Source organism: Primulina eburnea, chromosome 12 (genome assembly GCF_022965805.1).
Source record: "Primulina eburnea isolate SZY01 chromosome 12, ASM2296580v1, whole genome shotgun sequence".
Classification (NCBI taxonomy): domain Eukaryota; kingdom Viridiplantae; phylum Streptophyta; class Magnoliopsida; order Lamiales; family Gesneriaceae; genus Primulina; species Primulina eburnea.
In genome coordinates, this window is record NC_133112.1 from 5,776,683 (window position 1) to 5,790,710 (window position 14,028).

The window sequence follows — 14,028 nt, forward strand, 5'->3', positions numbered from 1 at the left end:
AACACGCCTCTTCTTAACATGGTGGAGATAGATATTTTGATATGTGGATGTACACATTGAGACAACCTGATAAAAACACCGTACACTAAGGATGTGTTTGGTTGATGTGATTAAATAATGATAGATAAATAATCACATACTTATCTAATGTTTGGTTAAAATTTTAAGATATATTAGTAATCATTTTGATCCGGTTTAAAACCTAATTTTATGATTAATTATTTGATTATTAATCTAACAAATTAAGTGAGATAAGTTATCAACACACCACAAATTACATTTTTATCTTCTTATCTCTTATGAAAATAAATATTCATTAAATTCTAATTTATTGTGTTTAATGATTACCATAATATTTTCAAATATATTTCTAATAAATATATTTAAATTAATTTTAATAAACATAAATTATAATTATAAATATTTAATTATCTATTTAATTATTTTAATTTATTTAACATTAAAATTAATATTCAAAATATTACTACTATTTAATTATTAATTATAAATATTTAATTATATATCAAATTTTAAGAATATTTATAATTATTTTAAGAAAAAAACAATAATATTATTAAAATTTTATTTAACATTAACATTCAAAATATTATTGATATTTTAATTATTAAAGTAAATACATATTTACAAATTTATATCTAATAAATATATTTAAATTAATTTTAATAAATGTAAATTATAATTATAAATTTTTAATTATCTATCCAATTATTTTAAAAATATATATTTAATTATCATTTGGGGTATTTTGGTCATTACAATAAAATTTACAAAATTAATCCATCATTTTAAAATCATACCAAACACCATGTTATAATTTATCTCACCATACTATTAATCCACATATCTCATTTTTTAATCACTCTAATTATTAATCATTTACTAGCCATATATCTCATTTTTTAATCACTATAATTATGAATCATTTATTTATCCATCATACGTACCAAATGGAGCCTAAATCTATTGGAGCATTATAAACAAAATGAGAGTAGTAACATTATCAAACATAATAAGGTGGAAATCCAAAACAATTTTTTTGATATGAAATATAAATATATTTTATTAAAAAAAATTCAATTTTGATCATATTCGTTTTATTATTATTATGGTTCTATATATTATCAAATATTAATTTTAATCATGTATCTTTATTTTTTAAAATTTCATTATTTTTTAAATCGAGATTATTGATGAAATTACGCACGTTGGTGTCACGTCATTGTCACATCAACACTATGTCAAAAAAAATTTATAAAAAAATAAAAATAAAAGCAATCTAAATCGAATTTTGGCAGCATAAATGACCAAAATTGCAAAAAAAAACACAAATATACATGACAAAAAATAAACATTTTCCGAAATTTTTATATTTGTTCTAGTAAAAAATATATGTTAACTATAGTAAAATAAATAACTTAGAATTAGATAGATTAATTTTCAAATCATATTTCTTGTTTCTTAACCATATCTCAAACAAGACATATCTCAAACAAGACAGGTAAAGAAAAAATTAGACATTTCACCTTTATAAAAGGTCTCATGAACCACAAGTCATCATGCCAAACAAGAGACGATAGAATAAATATTTGAGGGTAATATTTTAAAATATCCATCTAGTTTTTATTATTTCTGATTATGTCACTTATCTTTTTAGTGAGTCAAAATTGTCCTTTTACTTTTAGATTGTGACCTAATTTTGTTCATAATTCCAAATTTACCCCTGATTTTATTTTTATTCACTTTTTCTAGTTCATCGTGCTTTCGTAAAATAAATTATAACTCATACATTTTGATCAAAATAACGTCAGGTCGTATTTGTCAGATTTTACAAACTGCTTCTCGTAGCCTAACCACATTCGCAAACGATGGTTCATGTCACAGATTCCTTCTACAACACCTAGCATAGTCTTGTTTTGTTTCCTACCTCAATACCTTAAGGTGTAGAGTTGAATTTTTTAATTTGAAATAATCATATCAAGAGAAAGGCAAAAGTCTTAAGATTTTATTCAGACATACTAATTATATTACATTAATAACCTCATGTAAAATATGAGATAACTTTTTTAGCTATTAATTGTAGCTATAAATACAGTAGACATAAACTGAAAGAAAATATTATATTAATTATTTGAAAGAAAATTGAAGAGGATGATTTAGGCATTCAACTTCTTTCTATTTTAATATTTATATAGAGGTTCTTGATAAATTTAAAATACGGAATTCATTCTTATCTAATAACTTTACATTATCGTTTTTCAGTTGTTGCGAGTTATTATTGGTAGCCGAGGAATAGCCTTTTCTTTTGTCTGCCATTCTTGGTATTAATTGATTGGTCCTATCTTCCATTGAGGGAGTGGTGGATCACATGTTTTCTTTAAATTTATCGAGGAATCTTTTACTTTTTGTGGTCTCCGATAAAAACGTGCCTTCTGTGACCCTTCACCGTCTAGACTTATCTGTGCAAGATGTTTCAATTAGATCTTGGTTGAAAACCCTTCCCGACATTTGATCATTTCTGGTTTTGAAATTCTTGACAGATATCTCTTGACCATCTTCTAATTTGAGTCATATTACATAATTTTTGACGAGTCTCTTTGCTCTCCAACAGCTTGCTATTCCACATTAAAAAAATTATGAATATATCTTCTAAAATCATTTAGTTTTTCATGTCATTGTATTTAACATAAAATATTCATTAACTGAATTTTGATAAAATGTATACGAAAACTTGACTTTGTCCATCTTTATGAAACATATCCATAATCACCATACTTTTTTGGTGAAAATGTCATCTTCAGTAAGTGAAGCAACATGGGTGTTTTATCTATTGGAGGACCCTTCATGAATTTCTGGGTATACATATCTGGTCTCCCGAGCTTGATGAAATAGAATGCCTCATGTGAGTATTTCTCAGGCAAATATAGTGTTGCACTAAAGAAGTATAGTTTCGGAATATCTCATCTGGAAAAATAGTCGTTATCTACCTTGTTAGAGTAGGTGCCCGTCGAGCCAAGTGTTGGCCGAGTGTTCACAATGAAACTCTATGTATAAGCAATCTTTATTTTAGTAATATTTGATATTATTATTTTGGCACATCTTTATCTGTATACCCATGCTAGTTGCATAGATAAAGCCCTTGAATATACAAATAGTAGAAAGAATATGAGATGCTCATATGATGAGTATCATGAAACTCATATTTGTAATACTGTATATTCTAAACGGTTCCTAGTCGATTCAGCCGCCACTAAGAAGGATATAGACCGCTAGAGTTCGAGACTAGTATCTGCGATGTGAGTACCATGTTTCATTGGTAGGGGACATTGTGATGTCCGAACATGCAGATAGGTGCTCCTTGTAGAGTGCACTGAACAACCCTCCATAAAAGGACTTTCCAAGTGGTTCTCACTTATCGAGTGGAAATGTCCTAGTTTATGGTTGTACAGAATTAGTCCTTATGACCCGGGACAACATTGAGACTCTATGTGCTAGAATTACACTTTGACTTGTTTACCGACTCTCATGGGGTCATCAGGTGGCAAGGTTGGGTGTTCTGTCGAAACACATAGGAGTCGATGCATTGTAGTCGGGGATTCACCGCTTACCTTCGGGTATGGATATCCTATGTATTATCATGTGTTAGTAGGTTGAAATCTCTGGCCAGAGTATGGTGGTAATTATGAAAGGGGTTTCATAGATTACACCATCGATGCAACTACGACATGACACATAGTATCGATTCATTGACAACTCTCGATAAACCAATGGTTGTCGAATCGGTCGGGATATATGAGTTGAAGGGACCGTACTGTACGCTAACCATAATAGAATGGTTCTTGCAGGCACTATCATTTGATACCTAGGGAATCATGGCTTACGATGCTGCTAGGCGTTTAACATGATTGGTTGGGTACTATCAGACTTGAGTTCTGACGTTCTTATTATCAAGGTGTTGATAAATAAGAATGGAGCTATTGGGGTATGCTCATATAAGGACATGTTTAGTCCGAATCACATAGAGATGTGAACCCACGGCTAGTTGTATCAATGAACCATTGAGGGCCACACAAGTACTAGCTTTCTAGATCCCGTTGAGAAGTAAAATAGTTCAATGTGTTGAACGGCTTATAAAGGAGTTTATAAGCGTAAGGAAAATTAGAAGTATGACTTCTATAAAGGAGAAAATAGTTCAATGTGTTGAACGACTTATAAATGAGTTTATAAGTGTAAAGAAAAAATAGAAGTATGACTTCTATGAGAGAAATGTAAATTTTCATTTATGGAAGTGTTCCTAAATTAAAATTTGGCCAAGTGAATAATGTATTTGAAAATTGTGATTTTCATAAACATTATTATGGACTAAATTAAATTAATTCAAGTGTTGAATTAATTAAACACTAGTGGACCTAGTAGAGTCCAAATAATTAAATTAATTCAAGTGTTGAATTAATTAAATTATATTGAGTCTTGTAGAGCTCAATTTAAATTAATTATTTAACTAGTGGGACTTGGGTAAATTCAAGTAATGTTTAATTAGTCTCAAATATGTTTGAGATAATTAAATTTAGTCCATGGTTTTTATTTTGATAAAAAATCATATAATATGCATGCATGAGAGGTGAAAGGTTGGGAGACTACTTTTTGAGTTTTCAAGGCATGACATGCAACTTTATGCCTCAACTTTTTCAAGGACCAAGACAAGTCTCCCTTCCCCTCATTCACTCCCTCCATGGCCGAAACCTCACTTCATTTTTCTCTCAAAAATTTTCTCCTCCATTTTTGTTCTTCAAGTTGTTGAATAACAAAACTTCTCTTTGAAAAAATCCTCATATTTTTCTAGTGCAAAATATGAGGGGATCTACCTAGTTAGTGGTGAGCCTAATTTGAAGGAAAGATTTCAAGAACAAGGAAAGCTTGTAGAGGGTCTTGCCATTCAAGAGCTTAGTTGTTTGACAACTAAGTTGGAGCCATAATCAATCTCTTGAGATTGATAGGTATATTTCTTTAAAACACCCTATGTATGACATTTTTGTGTTTTTGTATTTGCTACATGAAACAAGGGGTGGCCGAAAATTTACATAAAAAATTTGATTTTTTGAACTTCCGTTGCGCTTCCGGTCACCGTAAGCGATCCCCTTTCAAGTGGTATCCGAGCTATGGTTACGATTTTGTGTAGCAAATACAAGATATTATGTTGAGATTGATTTCTAACCGCATGAGAACAAAAATTTTGCAACAATGTCAAGGATTTTTGGGGCATGTTTCGGGCAGCTCGGGCTGCCCGAGGGGCTGCCCATTACGGGCAGCTAGGGCAGTTCGGGCTGCCCGAACACCCCTATGTTTTAATAAATAAAAAAAAAATTTTGTTGCCGGAATCCGGCGACGGAGCTCCGGCGACGGCGATGACGACTAGGGTTTCCAAAAGTGTTTGGATTATCAAAGTGTCATGGGCCTTGAGTTGTTGGGCCATTGGATGGCTAACAAGTTTGTGAATTTTAAATGGGCCAAAATGTTTTTGGTGAAAAATAAGTTTTTGGGCCCTTAAGTTTAAAATTACAAAAGTTGCAAATTTTTCTCATGAAATAAATAATCGAAGTTGGACTTTCATTATTTATAGTAAATGGTGATTTACAAGAAATTCGGTTATAAATTAATTAATTGGAAAGTAGACAAAGGTGTTTGTATACTTTGTTAATTTAGTTTATAATCGTGGCGGTTAGTGATTGGATCAAGATATATAATATTGGATCAATTAATTATTGTGATAATTAATTGATGGTGTATGATATGTGATATTATGCATGAAGGATGATCAAAAGCCCAAGCCCAATTTGCTAGGTGTATGCTAGGATATTTTGTGTTGAATGATTGTAATAATTATCAAATTTAAAGTGGGCTTGGTTTATGGCCCGTTCCCACCCCATGAGATGTATCCCTATTTGCCATGGATATTTATTTGTAAATATTAGTATAGTGGATGATCAAGATTGGAAGATGGTGGCCATGATGATTATGAAGATCGAAGACATGTAAATATTGGAAGCTTATGTAATAGTTGCATTTGCATCCCGTGCATTTATCTAGGATTGGACCTAGGCCCGTGTTTAGCTCACACGGTCCGTTAGTATTGGGGCGATTGATCATCCTTGTTTTGTTTACTGTTTATAATATATGCATGATATGTTATAAATAATGAGTATGTGCGTTATTATTATGATAATACAAAGTTGAATGAATCCGGCAAACATACGATCAAACATGGCGAGCTTTTAAAATAAAATTAATGATGAGACCTTTCAAAATTAAAAACCCTCATTTTGAATAAGATTCAAAATTAATATCAAGCCCGAAAAAGGGAATTATAAATTTGTTTATAATTTCCTTGTCTTCCATCGACGATGGGTGCATGATGAACGCTACCCGTACTCGGGGCTCGGCTCATATTATTGGGGGAGCTTTGGGTGCCGGAAAGCTGTGACATCCATTGACATGGTGATGTGAACTACGTGGAACTCCCATGATTTCGGCTCATATTATTGGGGGAACTCATGGCGACCGTCCATTAAGGTTCAACATCGATGGGTAAGGCTTGACACGTGAAGATGAACGACGTCATATTATTGGGTCCTAATCAAACGTGAGACAAAAGTTTACGTAGAGGGTTGCATTGTGATGCAATTGGAAACTACCTTTTAGGAATTGTGATTGGCTGATATTATTCGGGATCATAATTCGCTAATTGGACCTTACGTACCTACTGAGGAAAGGAGTTTCCCGTTTTCACTAGAGGGTAGTGAAAGATGTCAAAACAGTGGGAGAAAATATTTATGAAGTAAAAGTCCAAACTTCATATCTTACTAAATATTTTAAAATAGTCACCAACATTTATCTGTTTTTACTTTTCAGTACAAATTGACAATGTCTTCGATTCGCAATCCGATATCCGTAATACTCGACAAACACATATTAACTGGACCTAATTACCTCACTTGGCTAAGAAACCTGAAAATCGTCTTGAATTCGGAAAGGGTAGCATATACACTGACTGAGTCGCCCCCTGTTGAGGCTCCGACTGACTGCAATCATGAGGAATTACAGGCTTACAAGGAATGGTGTGACCCTGACTTGATAGCCAGGTGTTATATGCTGACTTCTATGAATGATGAGCTGCAGAGGCGTTTTGAGGGTGCAAAGAATGCTGCTGACATTCATTTGCACCTCAAGGAGCTCTTTGGTGAGCAGACTCGGCCTCTTAGGCATGCTACCGTCAAGGAGCTGATCACTTTGCGCATGCGAGATGGGGCCTCGGTCCATGAGCATGGCCTAAAGGTGATCGGGCTCGTGGACAAGCTCGTTGGCATGGATCTGATCTTGCCTTCGGAGTTGACCACCGACGTGTTGCTGTTATCATTGCCTAGCTCATTTGATCCTTTTGTGGTGAACTTCAACATGAAGAAGATGGAGCCGACCCTTGAGGAGTTGGTGAATATGCTTGTTACGTTTGAATCCACCATCAAGAAAAGAAGTTGGTTCTTTATGTGGGTTCTTCATCTGGTACGAAGATTGATCCACATGGGAAGGGAAAGAAGAGTTCTTTCCAACGTCCCAAGAAGAACGTGGCCTTGTTGAGGCAATCTCCGAATCCCGTTGTGGCAGCCACACCAGTTAAGGCTGACAAGACTAGTGATGTTTGTCATCACTGCAAGAAGCCTGGACATTGGAGGCGAAATTGCAAGGAATATCTGGCCCAGAAGAGTTCTGGAAACGGTATGTTCTAAATTGAAGTAAACATTTCAATTAACTCTACTTCTTGGGTATTAGATACCGGTTGTGACTCACATCTCTGTAATGGGTTACAGGTGATGGGAAGAAGTAGGAAACTTAAGGAAGGTGTGACCTTCTTGAGGATGGGAAATGGAGCAAGAGTTGCTGCCAAGGCTATTGAAGATGTTTACTTATTGTTGAACAATGATTTTAAGTTAATTTTTAAGAGATGTTTTGTTTGTACCTAATTTTGTTAAAAACATTGTTTCCATTTCTATGGTGATTAGGGGTGGGCATAAAACCCGAAAAAACGAAAAAAACCGACCGAACCGAATAATTCGGTTTAAATGGTTCGGTTTTATCGGTTTTTCGGTCGGTTATGGTTTTAAAATTTATGAAATTCGGTTTTTCGGTTCGGTTTTCGGTTTTCATCCCCAAAAAAACCGAAAAACCGAACCGGCCATATTATTGTTAAGTATAAGGTTTTTATGTATAATGGGTCATATTATTGTTTAGTATAAGACTTTTTATGTATAATGGGCCTATTAAGATTTAAGAACTTAATATCATTAACTCTAAATTTTCAATCCGATTGTTTTTTCTTCTTTCTCACCGGTCGATGTTTTCTTTTTTTTTCTGTATATATTTCTTTAATTTTTTATATAAAAATCCCACAAATTAAATGTTTGAAAAATACTATTATTTAGATTTTAAAGACATAAAGTGACGTATAATTTTATTTCGTAACAAATTTTAGCTAACCGTATATAACCGGCCGTATAAACCGAACCGAAATACAAAAAAACCGAACCGAACCGTAATAAAATGGTTCGGTTTTGGACTAGAGATATTCAAAACCGAAAACCAAATAACCGAACCATTGTGGAGTAAAACCGAACCGAACCGGCCGTTGCCCACCCCTAATGGTGATAAAAATGGATATTCTTGTTTATTTTGCAAAGGTGTTTGCAACATTCACAAGAATGAATGTTTAATTGGTACTTGAGAACTTGAAAACGATCTCTATAACTTAAAATTGAAAGATATTCCATTAAATGTCCATTCGAAGGCAGACACCATATGAGATATGGATGGGTAAGCCTCCCAAATATTCTTATCTTAGAATATGGGAGCCCTGCTTATGTGAAGTAGGTAGTGGGAGATAAATTGGATAGTCGATCCATTTTATGTTACTTTGTGGAATATCCAAGGAATTTTGTTGGATATTATTTCTATCATCCCCAAGAAACAAAGGTGTTTGTTTCTAGGAATGCAACCTTTTTGGAAAAGGAATTTCTATTGGATATAAAAAGGGAAATGATAGAATTCGAAGAGGTTCGAGAGACATCCACTATTATAGAACCCACACCCGAAGAGCCAAGTGAGGAGATACAAGCTCCTAGAAAATCCGAGAGAGTCTCGAGACCACCTATGAGCTATGGTCAGCTTCTTGAAGAGGGCCATGATGAGCCTAACCATGGATGTGATCCAAGGACCTTCAAGGAAGCGTTATCTGATGCCGATTCATCCAAATGACTTGAAGCTATGGAATCTGAGATGAATTTCATGCATCCGAACCAAGTGTGGGATCTTATAGATCCACCTGAGGGAACGGTTCACATAGGGACTTGGGGCGGATGGGAAGGTATTGACCTTCAAGGCGCGATTGGTGGCAAAATGATATACTCAAATACAAGGAGTTGACTTTGAGGAAACCTTTTGACCAGTTGCAATGTTCAAGTCTATAAGGATATTGCTAGCCATAGCTGCATGGTATGACTATGAGATATGGCAGATGGATGTTAAGACAGCATTTCTTAATGTGGATATTAAGGAAGAGATTTACATGTCTCAACCTGAAAAGTTTACATCTATCGGAAGTGAGCATATGGTATGCAAACTTCAGAGATCTATTTATGGTCTAAAGCAGGCATCTAGGAGTTGGAACCTCAGATTCGATAGTACAATCAAAGAGTTTGATTTGCTAAGAATCCTGAGGAACCCTGTGTGTATAAGAAGGTCAGTGGGAGTGCTGTGACATTCCTGGTATTGTATGTTGATGACATTCTACTCATTGGGAATGATGTAGGAATGTTGCAATCAACTAAGATATGGTTAGCAAGTAAGTTCTCGATGCAGGACTTGGGTTAAGCATCTTTTGTATTGAGATATAGATCTATAGAGATAGATCGAAAAGATTGCTTGATCTCACCCAGTCCACATACATTGATACCATCGTGAAGCGGTTCTCGATGGATGAGTCCAAGAAAGGACATCTACCAATGTGTCATGGCGTGTCCCTATCCAAGTCTGTCTTTCAAGACTGATGCAGAGATAGCGGCGATGACAAAGCGTTTCTTATGCGTCTGCGATTGGTAGCATCATGTATGAGATGATATCTACACGTCCTGACATGGCTTTCGCACTAAGTGTGGTGAGTAGATATCAATCGAACCCTGGTCTTCCACACCTGAAAGCTGTGAAAGACATCCTCAAGTAGTTGAGAAGGACCAATAAATTGTTCTTGGTCTATGGGGTGGAGAACTAATATTGGAAGGCTATACCGACTCTAGCTTCCAAAGCGATATCGATGACTCGAAGTCAACCTCTGGGTTTGTATTCATGCTCAATGGTGCTGCTGTCTCTTGGAAGAGTTCCAAGCAAGACAATACTGCGGATTCCAGCACAGAGGCCGAATACATTGCTGTATCAGATGCAGCAAGGGAGGCTGTTTGGATAAGGAATTTCGTCTAAGAGTTGGACGTCATTCCTAATGAAGTTGCTCCTGTCCCGGTGTTGTGTGACAACACGAGAGCTTTAGCTCAAGCAAAGGAGCCAAGGTCTCATCAGAAGTCCAAACATGCATTGAGTAAGTACCACATCCACGGTGAGATTGTGGAAAGAGGAAGAAGTGTCTTTTGACATAGTCGGCTCCGCAGATAATGTTGTTGATCCACTAGCTAAGCCTTTACCTGGACCATTATTCGTCAAGCATCACGAATCAATGGGTTTAAAGCATATGGGTAGTTGGCTCTAGTGCAAGTGGGAGATTGTTAGAGTAGGTGCCCGTCGAGCCAAGTGTTGGCCGAGTGTTCACAATGAAACTCTATGTATAAGCAATCTTTATTTTAGTAATATTTGATATTATTATTTTGGCACATCTTTATCTGTATACCCATGCTAGTTGTATAGATAAAGCCCTTGAATATACAAATAGTAGAAAGAATATGAGATGCTCATATGATGAGTATCATGAAACTCATATTTGTAATACTGTATATTCTAAACGGTTCCTAGTCGATTCAGCCGCCACTAAGAAGGATATAGGCCGCTAGAGTTCGAGACTAGTATCTGCGATGTGAGTACCATGTTTCATTGGTAGGGGACATTGTGCTGTCCGAACATGCAGATAGGTGCTCCTTGTAGAGTGCACTGAACAACCCTCCATAAAAGGACTTTCCAAGTGGTTCTCACTTATCGAGTGGAAATGTCCTAGTTTATGGTTGTACAGAATTAGTCCTTATGACCCGGGACAACATTGAGACTCTATGTGCTAGAATTACACTTTGACTTGTTTACCGACTCTCATGGGGTCATCAGGTGGCAAGGTTGGGTGTTCTGTCGAAACACATAGGAGTCGATGCATTGTAGTCGGGGATTCACCGCTTACCTTCGGGTATGGATATCCTATGTGTTATCATGTGTTAGTAGGTTGAAATCTCTGGCCAGAGTATGGTGGTAATTATGAAAGGGGTTTCATAGATTACACCATCGATGCAACTACGACATGACACATAGTATCGATTCATTGACAACTCTCGATAAACCAATGGTTGTCGAATCGGTCGGGATATATGAGTTGAAGGGATCGTACTGTACGCTAACCATAATAGAATGGTTCTTGCAGGCACTATCATTTGATACCTAGGGAATCATGTAAGCGATGCTGCTAGGCATTTAACATGATTGGTTGGGTACTATCAGACTTGAGTTCTGAAGTTCTTATTATCAAGGTGTTGATAAATAAGAATGGAGCTATTGAGATATGCTCATATAAGGACATGTTTAGTCCGAATCACATAGAGATGTGAACCCACGGCTAGTTGTATCAATGAACCATTGAGGGCCACACAAGTACTAGCTTTCTAGATCCCGTTGAGAAGTAAAATAGTTCACTGTGTTGAACGGCTTATAAAGGAGTTTATAAGCGTAAGGAAAATTAGAAGTATGACTTCTGTCAAGGAGAAAATAGTTCAATATGTTGAACGACTTATAAATGAGTTTATAAGTGTAAAGAAAAAATAGAAGTATGACTTCTATGAGAGAAATGTAAATTTTCATTCATAGAAGTGTTCCTAAATTAAAATTTGGCCAAGTGAATAATGTATTTGAAAATTGTGATTTTCATAAACATTATTATGGACTAAATTAAATTAATTCAAGTGTTGAATTAATTAAACACTAGTGGACCTAGTAGAGTCCAAATAATTAAATTAATTCAAGTGTTGAATTAATTAAATTATATTGAGTCTTGTAGAGCTCAATTTAAATTAATTATTTAACTAGTGGGACTTGGGTAAATTCAAGTAATGTTTAATTAGTCTCAAATATGTTTGAGATAATTAAATTTAGTCCATGGTTTTTTATTTTGATAAAAAACCATATAATATGCATGCATGAGAGGTGAAAGGTTGGGAGACTACTTTTTGAGTTTTCAAGGCATGGCATGCAACTTTATGCCTCAACTTTTTCAAGGACCAAGACAAGTCTCCCTTCCCCTCATTCACTCCCTCCATGGCCGAAACCTCACTTCATTTTTCTCTCAAAAATTTTCTCCTCCATTTTTGTTCTTCAAGTTGTTGTATAACAAAACTTCTCTTTGAAAAAATCCTCATATTTTTCTAGTGCAAAATATGAGGGGATCTACGTAGTTAGTGGTGGGCCTAATTTGAAGGAAAGATTTCAAGAACAAGGAAAGCTTGTAGAGGGTCTTGCCATTCAAGAGCTTAGTTGTTTGACAACTAAGTTGGAGCCATAATCAATCTCTTGAGATTGATAGGTATATTTCTTTAAAACACCCTATGTATGACATTTTTGTGTTTTTGTATTTGCTACATGAAACAAGGGGTGGCCGAAAATTTACATAAAAAATTTGATTTTTTGAACTTCCGTTGCGCTTCCGGTCACCGTAACCGATCCCCTTTCATACCTATGTTTCATGAACAACCTCCTGAATCCAAATTGGTAGTGTAGAATCTCTGGAATATTGCATGATATGGTATAGGCCAAGGCATAAGCCTCAAATTCATACTATGACTTGATCTCCTTAGGAAGTGTATTGAGTTTCATCCACATCCTTATATATTTTCCTAATATGTTAACCAAACCTATAACTGGATTAATTATTGCTCTAGATTTTAATTTATCTCGGTTTTGTTGATGTACCTGGAAAGGAAAAACTGCAAACTAATTAGTACCAACCTTTGATTTTCCCTTGTCTTTTTGAGGTCTAACATTTATATCTTCCTCTTTAATCCACGAGATCAAGGGCTGACTTGATTGCTGGAGATAAGGATATGGAGATTCAATTTTTGCTTAGGTCGACTCATCTAAATATGATCCTGAGTTAGTACTTTCTCTAGGGGTATTTAAATCATCTGTTTTAGGTATGGAGTCATGTATTTGAAAACTTTCTTTTGGAGAAGCCAATAATTTTTCAATAGCCTGTAGTATAGACTTTTACAATACATATCATAACTGATTGTAAGCTTGTAAACAATCTGTAATGCGATAAGAGATAATGCTCTTATAAATTTGTTGTATACCATCCACGAATTTAAAAATTCAAGGAAATCTTATTGAATTCGTTTCGAAGCATTTCTAGTTGTTTGTGCAAATACCTTTGCATTTCACGATGACAACGACATCATCATTGTCCATCTCTTGTTAGAAAATTTACAAGAATATTTTTATGAGATTAATAATAAAAATATCAAATACATAATTTTAACATAAAGCTTGCTATATTAATAATATAATCTTCTCGTGTTTAGATTCAATTCTATTTTTTGTACAAAGATTTAACCTATGTATTATCAGCTTTCAAAGTAAATTTCTTATCAAATAAAAATGATTGACATTTTTCAAAAGCATTTTTTACAATACAAAAATCTTTTTCATTGATGTGTCATCGTATGACTTCTACATATTAGAATAATCAATTGCAATATTTTCATGGTTTTT